The sequence below is a fragment of the Fukomys damarensis genome, unplaced genomic scaffold, assembly GCF_012274545.1.
Source record: "Fukomys damarensis isolate Sample0158 unplaced genomic scaffold, DMR_v1.0_HiC HiC_scaffold_29, whole genome shotgun sequence".
Taxonomy (NCBI): Eukaryota; Metazoa; Chordata; class Mammalia; order Rodentia; family Bathyergidae; genus Fukomys; species Fukomys damarensis.
In genome coordinates, this window is record NW_022900941.1 from 23,661,181 (window position 1) to 23,680,634 (window position 19,454).

The following is a 19,454-nucleotide window of genomic DNA, read 5'->3' on the forward strand; positions in this document are numbered from 1 at the left end:
AAGGCAGACACTCATGAGTATAGAAATTTTAGTTTCTTTTCTGTTCAAAGAAAAACAAAAATAAGTAGTAAATATTGTAATTAAACTTCCTCTCTGAGCATTCAGTCTTAACCATCCATCTACAGTTCTCTACATGGATTGCACGGACTGTATTAGAGGACTTTCTTTTGTTTTCATGACATTCTGCTACTAGATAGCAAAAGTGATAAGCTTCTTAAAACTTTTCTTTTTTTTTTTTTTTTGAGACAGGGTCTCACCATGTAGTTGAGACTGACCTGGAACTCACTATGTAGCCCAGGCTGGTCTTGAACTCACAGCAATCCTCCTGCCTCAGCCTCCCCAAGTGCTGGGATTATAGGCATGCACCACCATGTCTGCCCAAAAGCCCTTTTTTTATTTTTTCTATTTTGAGTTTTCTAGAGTTGGTTTTGTCTAAAATAGCTGTAATTTTTTCATATTTCAGAAACATTTGAAATTTGCAACTATTTTTATGTTCTAGTAAATTCACTAGATTTCAGTTTTTCACAGTATATTTATATCTTGGTCATGAATTTTTAAAAAAATAATTCTTAAATATCTGAACATGCTAAACTCTGTATATAACTGATGATCTCTGAATGTGAAGGAATGTTAGAAATACCTGAGCCACTTGATTTCACTTAATGTTGAATCCATATACTCTATCTACAGATACATACACATACATACATCTATCAACCATCTACCTATAGTTAAGTAATTTAAGATAAATTATTATTAAATAATTTTAAGTGAGGTCCCTCAGTAACTTCCAAATAAATCTCTAAGTGATATATGAAATCATTAGGCCATCATTTAATTGGCATTTTCCTCCTCCAATATACAAAATAATGATACATCTTCTTTTTATAATGATACATCTTATACTAAAAGCTATTTTAGATTTAATAAAGGAGGGTATATCCTCCTCTTAACCGCACCTGTTCCCCCAACACCAACAGCATAGTTTTCAATAAAATATTTCTTAGGAAGTCACAGAAACACTGATCTTTGACCTGTGAGTCTGGGTGTAATGTTAACTTTCGCTACCCTTAAACTACAGATATTTTCTGAAATCTCGTATTATTTTATCTTATCTCCTTATATTTCCCAAAAGTTAACATTAACACCACACTTGTCTCCACCACTGTTATCATTATTTTTTTTCTATTGAATTGTTTGAACATCTTCTTTATTTGACTCTAAGCTTGAAGCTACAAGACCAAATATGCAGAAGTCATTTTTTTCCCTTCAAGGATCTAGAAAACCACTGTATTAGTACACCAGAAAAGGAAACAGGGGGATGGATGTGGGGTGTGGAAGGCAATGACAGAGAGAGGGAGATAAAGAGGTAAAAATGAAAAGGTCCATTTGGAGCTGGGATAGGCCACCTGCCTAGCATATACAAGACCGTAAGTGCAAGCACTCCCCCCACAGAATTATTTTGTGATATAAGAAATTTTTGGTAGGCCTTGAATAAATAAAACGTCCAGGCAAAGTGAAGGGTAATCACAGTTGCAAAGGCAGTGTTATCACACAGCATTTAAGATAAAAATTCTACTGAAATTAAAATGGATTTCAGGTTCTAAGACTTGAGTTTTCTCCACCAAAGAGTGGTGTAGGATATTTATAAATATATTCCAGTGCTAGTGGAACGGGCCTACTATTTGTTTAAGGCAGTACAAAACATTTGGATTTGATACAGGGAAAAATCATAGGTTGCAATTCAGTTTATTTTACTTACACAGCAAGAGCATATATAAATTTATCACCAAATAATAAATACTAACAAATATGTTCTATTTCCCATGGTGAAATAATTCTTATTAATAAAACATTAGGACAACAGATCTAAAGCAAATCTACACCAGCAAACTCAAGACCTTGAGGTGACAGGTTTTCTCTTTCACCCCTCTAAAATGATAGAAAAATGGTAAAGAAGTGGTTCCTTTTTGCCCATCATGCATAATGTGTCACAGTGAACAAAAGGACCTTGCTGAAAATATAAAGAACTGGAGAGAGCCATAAAGAACTACTTATAATGTTGGAGTCAAGTATCTCAAAAACTGGAAGAGACAGTAACACCATGACTTCGGTGGGAAGCATTTGATAGGTAGCTTGAAGCTTAAGAATAAGTATTGAATGGTAAAACACACTACGCAGTCATTCTTGGAAGACTTGCACAAGAGAAGAGATCAAGATGACTGGGCTTTAGTAGTGGGGATCCGGATGGAGACTGACACAAATGATAAAATATGAATTAAGAATTATCACTAAATAGTTGAAAGACTTAAATATGTTTTCAAGTAAACAGTGCAGAAATTTGTTGAAAAAAACAAGACAGGATATATAAATAGGGGATATATAATATAAGATATGTAAAAAGGTTGTGTGTGTGTGTGTGTGTGTGTGTGTACATGCATGTGAGCTGGTTAAAATGAGGGGTGGGATATTAGTAATAGGGATTCATAGGATAGTAATAAAGGCAGCAGCATTTTTATAGTGGATGATGTCAAAATGCTTCTTATATCTTAATTTGCTTTTTATTTCTACAAAAATTTATTGATATGCTGAGTTCTAAGCATTAAAGAAGAAATAATGGATTAACAAAAGCAGAACTCCCTGCCGTCATGCAGCTTACATTATACTGAGAGCAACAAAATGCAAGAGTCAATTCTATGTTAGAAGGTAAACCTCACGGAGAAATATAAAGAGCTGGAAATAGAGGGGCAGAGGACAAGGGTTGAAAGGTAATTTCAGACAGGGTGGTCAGAAGATGTCACAGAGAATGTGCCATGACCAGAATACAGGCTTACACATAGTGAGGGTGACACTCATTTGAATAAAGGTCCTGTGTTAAAGATCATGGGCTAAGCATCAGAGGCAGAAAAGTGCTTGGCAAATTTAAGAAACACTAAAGGTGTTGGCAGAACTAGATAAAAAGAGGAATTAGGAAGAGATGACTGAGGATAGGTGTGGGGTGGTCAGAAGAAGATTGAGTTTTATTTAAAAGCAAGATAGCAGACTTTTGGAAGAGTCTGAGCAGAGTGACACAACCTGACTTACTTTTGCTCTTCAGTAGTGTGAATTGAATTTAGGACCTTTCCACTAAGCTGTATCCTCATTTTTTTAAAGTTTTTTTTTTTTTTTTTAGACATCGTCTTGCAAATTCACACAATTGCCCAGAATGGTCTCAAACTTTCAGTCCTCCTGTATCAGCTCCAGAGTGCAGGGATTACAGGTATTTGTCATTGGGCCTGTCCAGATTTACTGGCCATGGTGCTGAGAAGAGTGCAGCGAAGTGAAGTAAGAAGGAGAGAAACCAAGAAGAATATTATGGGACTAACCTCGGTGAGTGCAGGTGGTTGCATGGGTAAAGATGTTGATGAGACCGAGTTACGAGGCTAAAATTTATGAAGAAATTGAAGGCAGACATTTTCACTGTTTCATTAACTGTTAGAATTTTGAATTCTGAATCCAAATATTATACTTTTTAATCACCTTTTTAAACACTGAATTTTCAGCTCTGGAAGACATCAAGGAATATCTAATAGGTAGTGAAATACTGACATCTGAAATTCCAAATGACAACAGGAAACAGAACAGAATTAGCACCCTGAGAAGACAGAGAAAAGCTATAGGAACAGATGATGTAGCTGCAGTTCAAGTGAGGAAGGGAGGTTTGGGGTAGATCTGTAGATTATCCAGATAAAAGGTCCTGAAGAAGAAAATAGGTGGTGCAGAAAGACAGAAGAGAAGCTTTTGCCACAAATAAAGAAGGAGATGGCGAAGCAAAAGGACATTTACCAAAGCTGTGCAGAATTTCAGAATCGAACTGAGGAAGGGGTCACTAATGACAACATTCCAGTGCAATAAGTTCTGGAAAGAGTCAGTAGTCTCACGTACTAAAGGAGAGCTACTGGTGGAGGAAGAGGATCAAAAGGGAGATGAAGTGGAAAAATTTGCTCAAGGAAACTTCATGGGGGATGAAATAAGAACCTAAAATATATAATAAGAATATTGGCTCTGAGGAAAAAGAATAGAAAAAAGAAGTGACAGATAAATTATTACCTAGTAGGAAGAAAGTGAATGTATTTTTCCCTGACTGCATTTACTTAAGGAACTGAGAAGCAGAATTGGTTTTTGAAAAGTGAGGAAGGTGGGATGGGAAAGAGTGGTAAAGGTTTTGAATAATTTCTGTGGGTATTATTAATAAAGGAATCATCTAGCAACTTGGGAAAGGATAATTTTCTAATAACAGTGAAGGTACAGCTAACACGGAAAATATCCCTTTGACAACTGAGTGTTCATTTTATTTTGTTCTAATGCACAAATGTTCACCTATGTTACAGAATAATCCTTGGGAAAATCCCAGAAGAAATTCACTTAGGAAAACAAGCAAACCATGCACTCTCAATATGTACTCAGACACATAAATAAATCCATTGTGATTCAAAATAACTTTTTCTGCCCCAGGAGTAAGGTAAACTTTAAGCGATTTACCTAATGAGCCTGTGTTATCAGCTTGCAAAGCAAAATCCAACCTTTAGACACAATTTACATTACTGCAGTTTGGGGGACAGTTTTCTATAACCCATCTGTTCATTTTTCAACCAGATATTTCATTTGAAGGTCAGCTTTGAAAAGCACTGATTATAGTTTTAAAATTAGAAAATTTTCAGGTTTTCTGAGGTGATTTTTAAAAATATATACCTACTATATTTAAGTCCTTTAATCAGAAGCAATATATATTTTATATATGTATGTATATATATATATTTCCATTTACTATTTACTGCTTACATCCAGACTTCTGAGATAGTTGGACTAATCTTATTTTAAATTTTTTCTATTATATGTGACATAATATCACACACTGTAATTAAAACAAGCTTAGGATGGAAAGCAGTTTTATTCACATCCTAAGGAAGAAGATCAAAGACAGAATTATGTATTTCTCTTTATAATAATAGACTCTCTATCAAAAATATGAAAAGATTAGGACAATCATCTTCTATTGTGTTTAACACTTTGAATTCATTCTGTCATAACCACAGTATGATGCTGTTTCTATACATACAGGAAGACATCCAATTACCTATTCTAATTGTAATTAGTAATATTTTCTGAAACTTTGATATAGTCTTAGCTAAATGATTTTATGTACATAAATCGCTATAGATAATTCCCACTTTCTTATTCTTATATCTGAATAAATTGCTACCTTTGATCTTTTAGAAAAACAAGCACTGTCAAAGTCCACAACTCAAAGTATAATATATCAAAAGTGATCTATTGAATAAATGTATTCTCCATATCCTCGAAAATTTCACCATAATTAATTTTCAAGGAATTTGTGTCATTTCCCTTATGAGGAGTCTTGCTATATATGAATAATTAGAATGATAGTTTACTAAGAAATAGTCTACTCGTTCAATCATAGCAGGCACTATAGAGAAATTTAAAAGAAATAATGAGCTCCGGTTCATTGTTAAAAATTAAAGGTAAAAGAGGGCTATATATGCCTTCAATGACTAAATTCCCAGATCTTCAGGAAAATTTACTAAAAATAGCTTTAAAAATCGGTACCAAGTGAAATATTGGGAATAAACTGGGCCTTAAGGTTTAGAATTTAGTTAATATCAGCATTACTCTACTTGTATATTATTGCTCCTGTTGTTATTTTGTCACTAAGTGATAAGTTCTCATAGGGTAGAAAATTCTGTCTTTGACTTCAGATTTGCACTAACAAAAAGATGTCAATGAGACAGCTGTACTCTCATGCTTGTTGTAACACTATTTACAACAGCCAAGATATGGAATAACATAAATATACACAGATGGATGAAGGAGAAAAGGAACTTCAGTATAATACACAATAGATTCTATTTAGGCATAATAACAACCACGACATCAGGTCATTAAGCCAAACAAAGGAAAACAATGCATGATCTTTTGAATATGTGAACTCTACCAAAGCTTAACTTCATATAAGTATAGAATGGTGGTGACCTCAGGATGGTAAAAGTGGGGAGAAAGGGACAGGAAAAGGAGAATTTGGTAACAATCATAACACTGTCAGACTGGAGAAATAAATTGTGATATTGCACTGTAAACTAAAGTGAATATAATTAGAAAAAAATGCACTGTGCATTTAAAAATAGTTATGAGACTATTCTGAATATTTTTATCCCAAAATGATAAATGTTCCAGGTAATTTATAAGCTATTACATTGACTTGATCATTGCATAATATATAGTGAATCAAAATATCACACTTTGCCCCATCAATATGCAAAATTTTATGTCAATCTAAACATTTTTAAAAACACTTTAACAGAAAAAAAGGAAATTTTAAAAAAATAATTCTATATCATTTTTGCATTGAGAATGTTATGAAAAGCCACAGCAGTAACGCTATTCTATGTTTTACTTGCCAAATGATACATACTTTTATTTAGTTAATCTCTAAAATAAAACTAAGTTTTCCCATGGTTAAAATAAAAGACCCTGAATAGTAATGATTATACTCTGTAAAATTAAAGCTTTGGTGAAAACTAAAAATCAAATATAAGAGAAATTCAATGTTATCCTCCAGGGCCTCTTAAAAATTAGATAGAAAATAAGATTTTACAATAGCTGGTGTGCATTGATAATTTAGCCAAATATGTTAATGATAATTAAAAAAATATGTTCCATTAGGAATATCTTAATTGTAACTGTAAGATTAAAATGCAACTCACCATTTCAAGTTACATTTGGGGATTAAGGTAGGGACAAGTAGAAAAAAACAGCTGAACTTTCGCAGTTTCAATTTGCTAAGGATATGCATCCCCTTCCAAAATGAGTGGTTGATTCACAAATAAAATTTATTATATACTATAAGATTATAATGGTTGGTATCTTTTGTTTATATTAAATTCATCCTGAACAATCTGCATAGGCACAAAGTAGAAAGCTTAGCATAATGAAAAGTATCTACATTTTGATAGTCTAATTTTAATTAATAATTTTCATTATTAATGCTGGGACATTATTGATAGAGACATAATTACTCTACAAACATATGTATACACTCAAACCCACATAATATGCACACATGTTCATATATTTTAAAATTGGCATATAAATGTGCCTTGTGCTCAGTCATTTTTGAAGTAAAAAAGCGTGTAAGAATGAGATTTGAAATTGAACAAGAGCCCTGATGTAAACTGAGGAATGGCACCCCCCATACAATGACGTACCACATACTGACTCCTAGAACCTGTCACATCAGTAACAGGATCTTTGTTGATGGATTAAGGGAAGGCCTTAGAAAAGTGGGAGATTGTCTTGGATTATACAGTTGGTCTAATATAATCACAAGGGTTGTTGTAAGAGGGACGTCAGAAAGGAGACAAGTGGATGTTCATTGGAGGGAGAGGTTAGAATGCTCTGGAAAAAGGGCCACAGGCAAGGAATTTGGAAATCTAGATACCAGGTTCTGGAAAAGGCAAGGAAATTGGTCACCTAAAATGTCCAGAACTCAACCCTAACAACGATATGTGGCCTTCTGATCTTTAGTAATGTGAAGATAATATACTTGTATTATTCTGATACTATATTTGTGATAATTTGTTTTTTTTTTTATTTGTTTTGTTTTGCTTTTTGAGTCAGGGTCTCACTATGTAGTTGAGACTGACCTAGAACTCACTATGTAGTCCAGCCTGGTCTTGAACTCACAGCGATCCTCCTGCCTCAGCCTACTGAGTGCTAGGATTACAGGAATGCACTACCATGCATGGCTTGTGATAATTTGTTATAACAAAACAAATTGCCAGTTTCACTTCATAGCCAAGACACAAAATACGTAAATCTGATCAAATGAATAAGAAACACATAGCAAGCTATTTTCCCATTAAGTTCATTTATCTTAGTTTCAACACTAAAATAAAATGCTTATTCTCCTTTTTTATATCAAAATGCTGAGGAAAATACATTGACAGAGCAGAAAAGTAATCAATAATGACTAAAAGCACAATGCAGAAGTTTAGGAAAAACATAAATATTCCAATGGCTGAAAATATAAGAATTGGTAAGTGCGTATGCGTATGTGTGTGCTTGTGTGTACATATTTTCGTGCTTGGAAGATGAGAAAATTCAAATGTTTATGAGTTCATTATGAAAACTATAATTAATTGAACATCTTTATGCTTTCTACTGGTATCACCAAATTCCCAATCAATCATTCTACGCCTTATTAATCATCAAGTGTTTTTGGAGCCACAAAGGACAAGGTATAGTGAGAAAACCTTCTTATATAAACCAAAATCTAAACTGAAAATTTTAAGGAACACATTATTTCCAGGAGAAAGCATTGCTCATTTATCATTTCTATCATTATAAACAAATGAGAAGTACCTCTCTAAACATTTCAAATGAAATTTTACATTTAATTTTCAAGGAGAAAGTCAATATTTTCTTCCTTGATTATCTAAAACCTGTTAGTATTCTGGTGTTTTTTGGCAGTAATATAGAAAACTATAATCACTCAGCATTATATTTTAAACTGCTTATTTACCAGAAAATACACATGCATGCACATTCGAATAAACAAGTGCACACAGACACACACACACACACACACACACACACACACACTTTTCCAGAGTAAAAGTCTTTTTTTTTTGCATGAGAGAAAGGAAATGTATTCAGTAGAAAAAAGGTAATGCATTCAGTGTGATTCACTCAAATTTTTATTATTAAATACTATACAGTTCTGTGTACTTTTCTGAAATTTAAGTAAAAATTCTACATTTCTTTTGTTTGCCCTTTCTCAATAACTCACTGAAATAAATAGAGTAATTTAATTTGCCACATTATTAAGTAGAGTATTTTTTGACACTTCTTATTTGGAAATATAAAAGAAAAAGTCTAAAATATTAACATTTCTTTGTAAGCTCTGTTCTATAAATCCTATGTGATCCTCATCCAGTCTCCCAGGGGGTACTGAAATTCACATTGTTTTTCTCATCATTAGATTTAGTGAGACGTGAAACAGATGGTTAGGCTTTGGCTACTTCAGGAATCATGCAATATGTCTTAACCATTATGCTGTATTTTTATTACTACAATTTTAAGTACTATAAGTTATTTCCATTTTAAAATATAATATTCAATCATAATTTCTTGTTCTCTGTTTTAAAAGGCTTGAACTACATTCACTTACCTAAGTTTCACTTACTTAGAACCAAAGTAAGCCCTAAGAACACACTGAAGACAGTGGGGTCTCTTCCCACAGTTCCTGATGGCTTATCATAGAAGAAAACAAAGCTTAAAAAGTACATTCAAAGTACACTTGTATGATGTCAGTGGTACTATAGATGTGCTCGTGTGTTTGTGAAGGACTATCAAAGGGAACAAGCTGCACTGTGGACAGAGCTACACTTAGGAGTTGACATGGAAGAGGACAGGCAAATATATTATTAATAGCTCACCAACAGCTATTTTTATCATTTTGGAAAATAGTATTCCCTACTGTGGAGGCAGAGAACCACAAACCTGCTGTCCCAATCTCTTCTGACTAGGTCGTGTGGTTTTTATCACTGTCTAGTATAGCTGAGGCACAGCATCTGCTTGGATTCTCCCAAGGAGAATTATTCTTTCTACTAACAATAGGACAGTGAATAAGAGCTCTCCTATTTGGCTCTAAACAGTGAGCACTTGAAGTCTGGAGCTGCTATCACTGTTTTGAAAGCATGAAGGTAAGCCAGAGGATGAAGGCCACAAAAAAAGGATCCAATGAGGTCGAGAGTGGAAAGATGCGCAGCATACGGATCAGTCTTAGATGAACTTTTCAGACACCTCTGAGGGACACCTGTATCTCACCTCATCATCCTGTAGAAATTTCATCAGGTTGCACAATAAATATCCTATTGTTTGTAGAAAAGTCTATGAGATCACTACACTGGATAGGTGAGAGATGACGTTCCAAATCAAAGTAAGATCAGAAATGAATCACATGTCATATGAAGGGAACATATAGTAATTCATATCACTGAAGTTTAGTTTATATATGCCAGAGACAGGCTGAAAATTTAGTTGAATATTCATTTTCTTAGGCTTGAACATAATTACTTTATTTAATCTTTCCTTCTTGTTTCCTTCCTCTTACCTCTTTCATTCTTTCCATTTCTTCCTTTCCTCTATCCTTTTCTTTCTTTTTTCCTTGAGATTTTTCTACCACTGCTGCCCTCCAGGAAATATTCTAATATGCTATTAACCCATTTCATGAGATTTCTTAATCTTCATTATTTCAAATTTGTAGATTTTGAAAATAATTTTAGGGGCGATCAAGTAATTAATAGCACAACTAATAATGACAGTGTTTTATGTTCACTATTTGAAATGTACTAAATTAAAGTTTATTTACTACTCATGTAAATATATTATTTGCAAATTACAAACCACAAAAGACTGTTTAGAAAGTTAAATGAGTCTTTTAATGCTATTCATCTGGCAAGATTGGGATACAAATATACCTCTGACATATAACAGGCTTTCTCTCATAATCACTAAGAAGATTTTGTCAAGCTGGGGATTGACAGTCTTTGGAGAGAAATGACTTTTGCATTGGGAATGTACCATATTTAGCAGCAGTGATGTCAAGGCATTAAAGGACAGTGGCTCCTTCAGCCATTGTAATGACCCCATACTTCCCCCACAGGTATATGCACTGCAAATGGCACTTGGAAATCAGGGTATTAGTATTTACACTACATATAACTGGTAGGATGTAGCATCAATCTTATACTTGCAAAATAGACTCCAATCTTTCCCATCCACTTACTGAAAACTAAAATTCCATGTGTTTGAGTTTCAACTCTACAAAGGAAATAACTATTCCTGGTAGAAGTAAACTTTGCCTGTCACTTATCTATATTTGTGAAAAAGTAAGAAAGAAGGCAGTAACTGAGATGGGAGCCATCATGAAGAGGTAGCATAAACAAAGACATTGAATAATATTAAGTAAGGAGACTGGGGCACCACAGGTCATCTCATAACTTTGCCAAGGCTTTCCTCCTTACCACTGTCCTAAATCATAGACGTGTAGTAAATGAACTGTACGTCTTTTTTTATGTAGTCCCCATAATTAAAGAAATACTTAAAAATGTTTGAAAGTCTCTAGGGAAAAAAAAGCAAAATGATGAGACAATGTTTTCTATAGACTGGTCACCCTTTAGTAGACATATGCTCAAATCCAGAATGATCAAATGTGAAAAGTATCTGTATTAGTTGATGTGAGAGGAGACATAGAGCCTAGGCAGGTGGGCTTGGATTATTCAGATAATTCTGAACTAGGAGGAAAAGCTCACAGTGGGTTTCTCAAGCATAATTCTAAATATTTCTGTACAGAAGATATGTAGCATGATAATTTAAATGGATCTCATGAAAATAATTACTTTATAAAAAAAGTTTTAATGTAGCACCTTAACGTTAACAGGAAATTAGAAATGGTAGCCAAAGGGCTTAAAGGAAAATAAAATCAAGCCTCTTGTTTTCATGCAGAGATATAAATGCACTTATCTTATTATTCCAATGTTTGTTCATTTTTTAAAATAATTAAGAAATTACTGAGAAACAGTATATTGTAATCCAACAAAATGCATAATAAAAGCTATGCTACTGGACTGTGAAAATTAGGGTGTCATTATTTTTGGTAGTTTAAGTTTGAGGACAGTATAATTGCACCAACTACATTTAAATGAAATAAAAAAGAGATTAAAATTAAAAAGTAAAAACATCTACATTGATCACATTTAGGCAATAATTATATTCCCATAGATTTTTCTATCTAGAAAAACAGGTATACACTGTTAAATTTTTTCAAAAGTATAAAAATATATTATATTTTATTTTCATTAGAAATACTTTGTGATATATCTTCATATTTATGAATATAGTTCTGCAAGATAAATTTAATAGGAGTATAATATAACATTATATAAATTTTCCATATTTTAAATCAATTTTTAAAGTGAGAACCATCAAAATGTCCAATGCTAGATAACAGGTAAAACTTTAAATTATAACTGTTGGTAATATTGGTCAAAACTCTGACTTTATATAACACTCTATTGATTGGGTAAAAGTGATATTTCTCAAAACAATTGACATAGAATTTTTGATGCACTTTGAATTTACACTTCAAATTTTAAATTTTAACCTTACTTTTATCTCCTACTCTGAACTATACTATGTGTCATCTTAGTCAGTCTAAGAAGTTCTATTATTTTAAATATTTGCATTTATTTTAATCTCATATATTTTGTTCATATTTTTAGATCACTTTCAAATATATGTAAATTGTAAGATGATAAAGTGCTTGGGAAAATCCCATGAAATCTAAATATTCTAACGATGTTTTATTTCTCAGGAAATTTTGATTTCAAATAAGATGTTACCTTATCCCTAGGGTATAGTTTTAAAATGCAGTATCCGACCAGGGGATTTAGTTTAGTGGTTCTGCTGTGAGTTTGATTCCCCAGTACAAGAAAAAAAATGGAGTATCCTTCCCCAAAAAAGATTTCAGAGCAACCGTGAGGCAGTCTCCCATGCGGTTTCATACTTTTAGATATTTTGCCAAACAATCCTCCAAAATGCCCTTTTAATATGTATAGCTGTTTAGTACTTAGAAAATGGCTTGTCCCTTTCATTTCCAAAGAAAGAAAAAAATATGTCCAATTACATTTTCCCAAAATTTTAATTATAAATTTTACGGGGTGAAATTATCTTTCCTGCAATGTGTAACTCTTTTAAGGGGGAAGAGAACTCGAAATACTTCCCTAGTTTTGTGAACACTGAGTCATAGATCTGATTGCCCAGCAACCGTTCTAAGGCCTTGTGAAGGGCCTTCGTAATGTTAGTATCAAGCGCCTATGTCAAATAGGAAAAATGCTATCATAAAGTGCAAGAGAGTTCAGAATGGAAGACTGTCTGAGCAGGAGGGACACAATACAGCTAATATTCAAGACTTCTTTGGGCGCGCCATCTTAGATAAGAAATTAAAAGCATATTTCTCACATCTGATATCTGGAAATTTCTATTATTAATATTAAGGAGATATTTCATTTTTGGCATGTTCTAAATTTGATTACATTTTACAAGCATCACTTTACTCACTTTAAAACTATACATACACGAAGTACTGATTAAAAACATATGAATATATGTTTTTAATATTTATGTATTAATACATCTACATCTATCAATTTATAAATTTTTGACAGGTCTACATGTTCATATATATAAAAATATGTGGATACCTAATATATATTTAATGGTCCTCATAAATAATAGTATTTACATTATACATGCCTAAATATATATATAATATATCTATATTAAATATAAGTATTAACATACCTTATAACAAATATATAAAATATGAATAGCACATTCATATATGAAAAGAAACACCAAATAACCTATCACCTTCTAACTTGTGAGCAATTTCTGTTTCCTTCTTTATATATGCATAACACAATGTGCCAAAAATATAGAGTGAACTAATCTCTTAAATCATTTGATTTAAAGATTTGGATCTTTACACTTCTATTTTCAGCATTTATATTTTTTCCTTCAAATCTACATTGTTAAAATTATTCCTAAGATTACATTTTTGTCACAGAGAAAAATTAAAAATTGTTCAACTGATATTAGCCAAATCTGGAGATTGCTTGTGAATTGGACATACTATTTTTTTGTTTGTTTGAGAAAAAAATAGACATAATTCAGGAATCTGTGGGCTTTTTTGATCAAAGTTCAGTGAATAACAAACTTTGAATTCTGCAGAAGAAAGAACAGCAAACACTATGGAAGTATTCATGAAATAAAACATTTGTATGTACTATAATATTTACTTTTGTGACATTATTAGCTAATGATTGGGAAGATAAAAGTGTAATTAGATATGAGAGCAAAGTAAATTTTAAAGATACTGTGCTTTGATTTATATTAGCTACTAACAATGCCTGATTTCTACATGATTAAAGCAAGTATTTCCCACCATGATTAAATAAATTCTCTGAAGTACTTTAAAAGCTTAATTACTTTAAAATGTATTAAAAGAAACAGCTAATGAGAGGATAAGTTAACATTTATATAATGATGAATAAATTTAAAAATTTGTAAGTGCTATATCACATATCTTGTTAAATTCATGAACCTCCCAAACTGTGTTCTATTTTTAAATAAGTAAATTAATTTTACTTCTTGCAATTTAAAAATAAGTTAAAACAATATCTCATTATGTCTTTAACTGTCTATCTAGTTAATTATTCATTATATAATTATCTATCATATATATGATATATAAAACTATATATAACTATCTATATCTATAACTATAACTATAACTATATATATACATATAGTTATGCTCTTATTTCCCAAGGATCTTTAACTTGTCTGTCATTTGGAACTACAAATACAATTATGCAAATATTATTATCTATCTTATACATTCTTTAATACATGGTTTAATTAAGTAAGATAAAATTTTGCTTGAAGCCTACTGAGAAAACACTTTTGTCTCTCATTATTTAAATGGTAACAATATGGTAACGCAAAAGTTCAAAAAGTCAAAAAGTTAAAGTAATTCAATATTTTGATGGACAGCAGTATCAGTAAATACTATAACATTAAATGGAATTATAAAGTTTTACACAATGTAACAGTTACAGAAAGAAACCAAATAGGTTGAGATCAGATGTTAAGGACAGGAATATATCTGTAAGACTGGAGAAAAGATTGAATAATCGACATTCTCAATAACTAAGATTCAGGAAGAATTCTAAAATATGGCAATCTTCAGAAAGACTCTCAACATCTCTCTAAATAGGTCCTTAATAGTGATGTTTTCACACTTTTTCACATGACATCTCACTCTAGTCAAAAGCAGTTGCACCAAAAAGGGGCACATGACCAAAAACAGTCAATAGTATGATTGATTTTTAAAAGTCTGCCAAATAATAATGATGGTAATGATTGAAGAGTCTGGTACACTTTCAGTTATGTAAAGGAACATGGTAATAATAATCAAAATAATAAAAAGAGACTTTGAAAGCTGGCTACTGCAAAAAAAGCTATACAATTTTTTTAAATTGAGTTTATTGGTACATTTTAGGGATACAGTACAGTTACATTCATTGTTGGGATCTCGTACCTCTACGTGACAGGTCTTGGTTCTCATTTTCCCCCTTGTCCCTCCCCTCCCTTCACCCCCTCCTCCCCTCTCCATTTACAAAGAATTTATTTTCATCTTTTCATTTTCTCACATTTTTTTCTTTTCCCTTATTACCCTTGCCCTACCCATCCCACCTTCCCTACACTTTTAGCACTTTTCTTCCCATTTCACAATTTTAAAAATAGTAATAATGATAGAGTTGTGTTCAAATTGTAAGAGCATGACTCTTTTTTTTTTTTTTTTTTTTTGATACTGGGCATTGAACTCAGGTCCTTGTGCTTGTGAAGTAGGCACCAGAATCACTGAGCTAAATCCCCAGCCCCATGACTGATTTACTTACTACCTGCATAACTTTAGTTCCATAATCAGGTTCCTCTATTTCAGTCACTTAATTGAAAACTAGGGGAATAATAGTAGCTAGTACATATAAATTTTACAGATATTGAAGAAAAATGGATATAGAGTACCTAATATTACAACCAAACCAAAGCAGTTATTATATGATAGCTATTAATACTAATGTTTCATACATAACTACTAATGTTAATATAGGATATTTGATGACATTTTGGTCCTGCAACTGCTTTGCACTATCTGAGTTGATAAGGGTGTCAGGCAATCCAATGTTCTTGTTACATCTAATTTTGTAATTTTTCCTGAATACCAGTGAGATCTGACAAAGGAGATTTTGATTTTGCCTTTTTCCACATGTACTGGAGTTACCTCAGATGAGGAAAATCTGTTTCTGCTGCCGCTGTGGCTGTTCGAAAAGATTGTGCAACTAACATAAAAATTAACATAGAAAAATCTAAAGTATGAGATTTGTCAAAAGAAGCTGCTCCCCTGTTCTGATTCTGTTTCTCTGAAAAAAGACACATTTGTGGCCAGCAGCACTTTTTGTCCCTCTGCTTCTGACTCTGATTCAAAGAAGAAATTCTGTTGAGGGACATTTATATAACCAGTACTATTTCCATATATGTTTGATAAAATTATTATCAGTGCACACATGAGTCCTTGTTATGCATGATGAAACTATCAGTTGAAATATTTTACTTTTTTATTTTAAACAATTTCTATAGCTTTAAAGATTTAGAATGAATGAGAGAAGGAAAGTATAAAATTCTGAAGTTATCTGGATTGGGTCAAATGTGTCAGAATTTCTGTAAAAGTTTTGCTACAGATGGGATGAAGATGACACAGCTATCAAGACTGGATCTCAGTGTTTTAAATTAAAAGGCTCATTTCATTTATCATATCTTGTTTATTTAAAATATCGTGTGCTTAATTGATGCAATAAACTGTATGTGTTTCTTCTTTTATAAAAAAAGGTAACCTTGCAAATTTCTCCAAAGCTAAGCTGAGTACTCACAAAAAGAAGATTAAAAAAAAAGAACAGAAATACTAACTCTCCTTAGAAGTGTTATTTCTAGTGGATATCCAAAGTTGTGACAGCCTGCATTCTTTTTCCTGACCTGATTTTTACAATTGCTAATCTGACCCCATTCCTTCTTTCATATTTATTTTCATGAAATAATGCTTGCTATTTGAGAGACTTAAAAGTATGCTGAATCTAATAAATCTCTATGCAATGAACAAAGTAGGGCTCCTTGTCTTAGCATATCACCCATTTCAGAATGCATGCTGAGATTTACCACAGACACATGTTATACTTGAAGCATTTTCTTTTTATTTTCACAAAAATGCTTGTTTATTTCAGAGATTTACAGCAACAAACCCAAACTATTTTTATTGTCTTATTTGACCAGTGTCTGAAAAAACTCCTTAAGTGGAGCAACTATAATTTAAGTGTAGCTGTACTAATGATTGATTGTTTAATTAGCTTGAATAAGGAAAAAAATGTTATCAGTGGATTGTCCCATTTGATGCAAATTTTAAAAGCAAGAGTTTAATACAGCACTCTGAATTAAAATTAAAGGCTCAACTCCCTTCTTTTGAAATTCTCTTTAGAGAAAATGTACTAGATTAGATTCATTCAAATACAATAACAGTATTATTTATTTTTATCTTGTCTTTGAGCATTTTAATGCCTACTTCATTTTTATCTATGTTTTAATTCATTTTCATAAATATCTAAACATTAGTTTGCACATTTAAGGGCTGAAAAGAGTCATCATTTTATAAATTCAAAATTCTGGCAGTAAGATGGTACCTTTGTACACCTGAATTTAAAATAACATAAAAAGGTTATAAGTTCAACTTTAAGATATTTTTGTACACATATTTTAACAACTAATTTTTGAAATAAATGTATAAATCCTGGTGCGATTCATTCAAAGAATACACTACACATACTTGATATCATTAAATTGAGCAAAGTTTGGTCCTGATTTGATTTTTTTCCCTTGTTTGGCACTATTAGTAATTCATGTGGTTTCTAAGTAAAAACATTGATGCTAGCATATTACAAACCTACTTATGTATACATAGATGACCTTGTTATGGTTCCCTTTATTATATGTTATATCTACTGTATTCTAGTATCCTGTTACTTGACTTTATTTCTCTCAGAGGACTTTCTTCAGTTGCTATCAATGGAAACAAAGTCTTTAAAATAGGGAAGGGTGAAAGGGGGTGAAAGGAAGGCAGTGGTATGGAGAAAAACAAGAACCAAGATATATCCTGTAAAGGTACAAGATCCCAATGAAAAATGTACCTGTATTGTTTGCTTTAAATGTACCAATAAACTTAATGGGAAAAAAAAAACATCAAGCCCCGCCCAATAGAGATGTTTTACGTAGTATTTTCATCCGTCCCTTAAATCAGAGAGGACATTTTTGAGGAAAACCTAGAAATTGTATCCTAGAAATATATACTATCTTAAAGCATTAGATTTTGAATTATCTGTATCAGAAAGCCTGGAATGTGGAATGTGGCATGAACAAAAGCAACAAAACTAACTTCTTGTTGCTGGTTAGTATTTGTGGTAGTATGATCCAAAAATCGTAATTTTATAAAGCTCTTCCAGCAATCTTTAGGTACATTAAAGTTTGAAAACTGTAACTGAGTGTCTGAACTTTGTTAATATTAAATAGTAGCACTTTAATTAAAATAATTTTCATTAGCTGATTGATGTAACTATTATCTTTTTCTCTATATTGATTTTACCTTGATCCTTCTTAATCATCTTTTAATCACATAGTCTGCATAGATTACAAATTGAATCCAGTCTTCTCTCTTGAATATTTGATCACTTTTTATTATTACCATTAACTTAGAAGACTTTCTGTAGATTTCATGACTTGTTATTGAAAAGACTCTGAAAAGAGCACACCTATCAAATTTGGTGAACATTGCAATAGGTTCCTTTTATACATGAGCTGCAAAATTGGTTAAGAATTTTCCACAGAATTATTCTTTGCTCTATAATTCAATTTTTTTCTCACTCTCCATATTTTTCAAATGTCGTTGAGAATATTTATATTGTGACCTTCATCTGTGCTCCACTTTTGGGTATATTCAAAGAGTGAACCTAGTCATACTACCTTTGTGTGACAAAGTAATGATGCATAAGTTAAGTACATATGGAAATAACTCAAAATCACTCAAATGATCTAAATCACATAAATATACAATGCATTCATTTCCCTCAAATAAGACTCCCAAAATGTCCACTACTTTTCATCTTTATTCTCATTTTTCCATAATAATCAGCACAGTTCACTATGCTCAATTTGTTTCTTTCATGATCCTTCTCCAGAGCAATTTGTGTTTGGGATGCACTGCTGACCTTTTAGAATCCCTGCTTAAATTCTTCAGAAATTTAGACATACATAAAATTCCAAATCTCATAAACACAGAGCTGGGACCCCCAAGACTCGGCTCTTCCCCATTTTCCCTCTTTCTCTCTGTGGACTCAACAGTTTAGTCCCACATGGCTAATTTTTGTTCTTTCATGTACTTTCCTGCCTCAGAATCTTGACAGATTCTGTACCTTCTACTGAGCTCATGCTTCTTTCCTATTCTTCTTTTGCACCCAGTCTACTCCATAACTCAGTTTAAAAGTCAGTTCCTTTGGAAGACTTGACCTCTATGGTTTTCAGTGATTTGCTGTATTTCTGCTTTCACAACTCCACTCACAGCTGCCTTTACACACTGTTCAGTTGTCCAGCTTTCTCCCTACATAATAAACCTTGTTAATCATTCTCTACTGAATATATTAATACAATAAGCTTGTCATAATAGCAGAATA

General features: G+C 32.3%; 1 protein-coding gene across 2 annotated transcripts in view; it reads right to left on the reverse strand.

Annotated features, from left to right (window-relative positions):
* Positions 1-19,454, reverse strand: part of Lrp1b (LDL receptor related protein 1B) — a 1,779,190-nt gene that overhangs the window by 1,467,122 nt on the left and 292,614 nt on the right. The gene's annotated exons all lie outside the window — the stretch shown is intronic.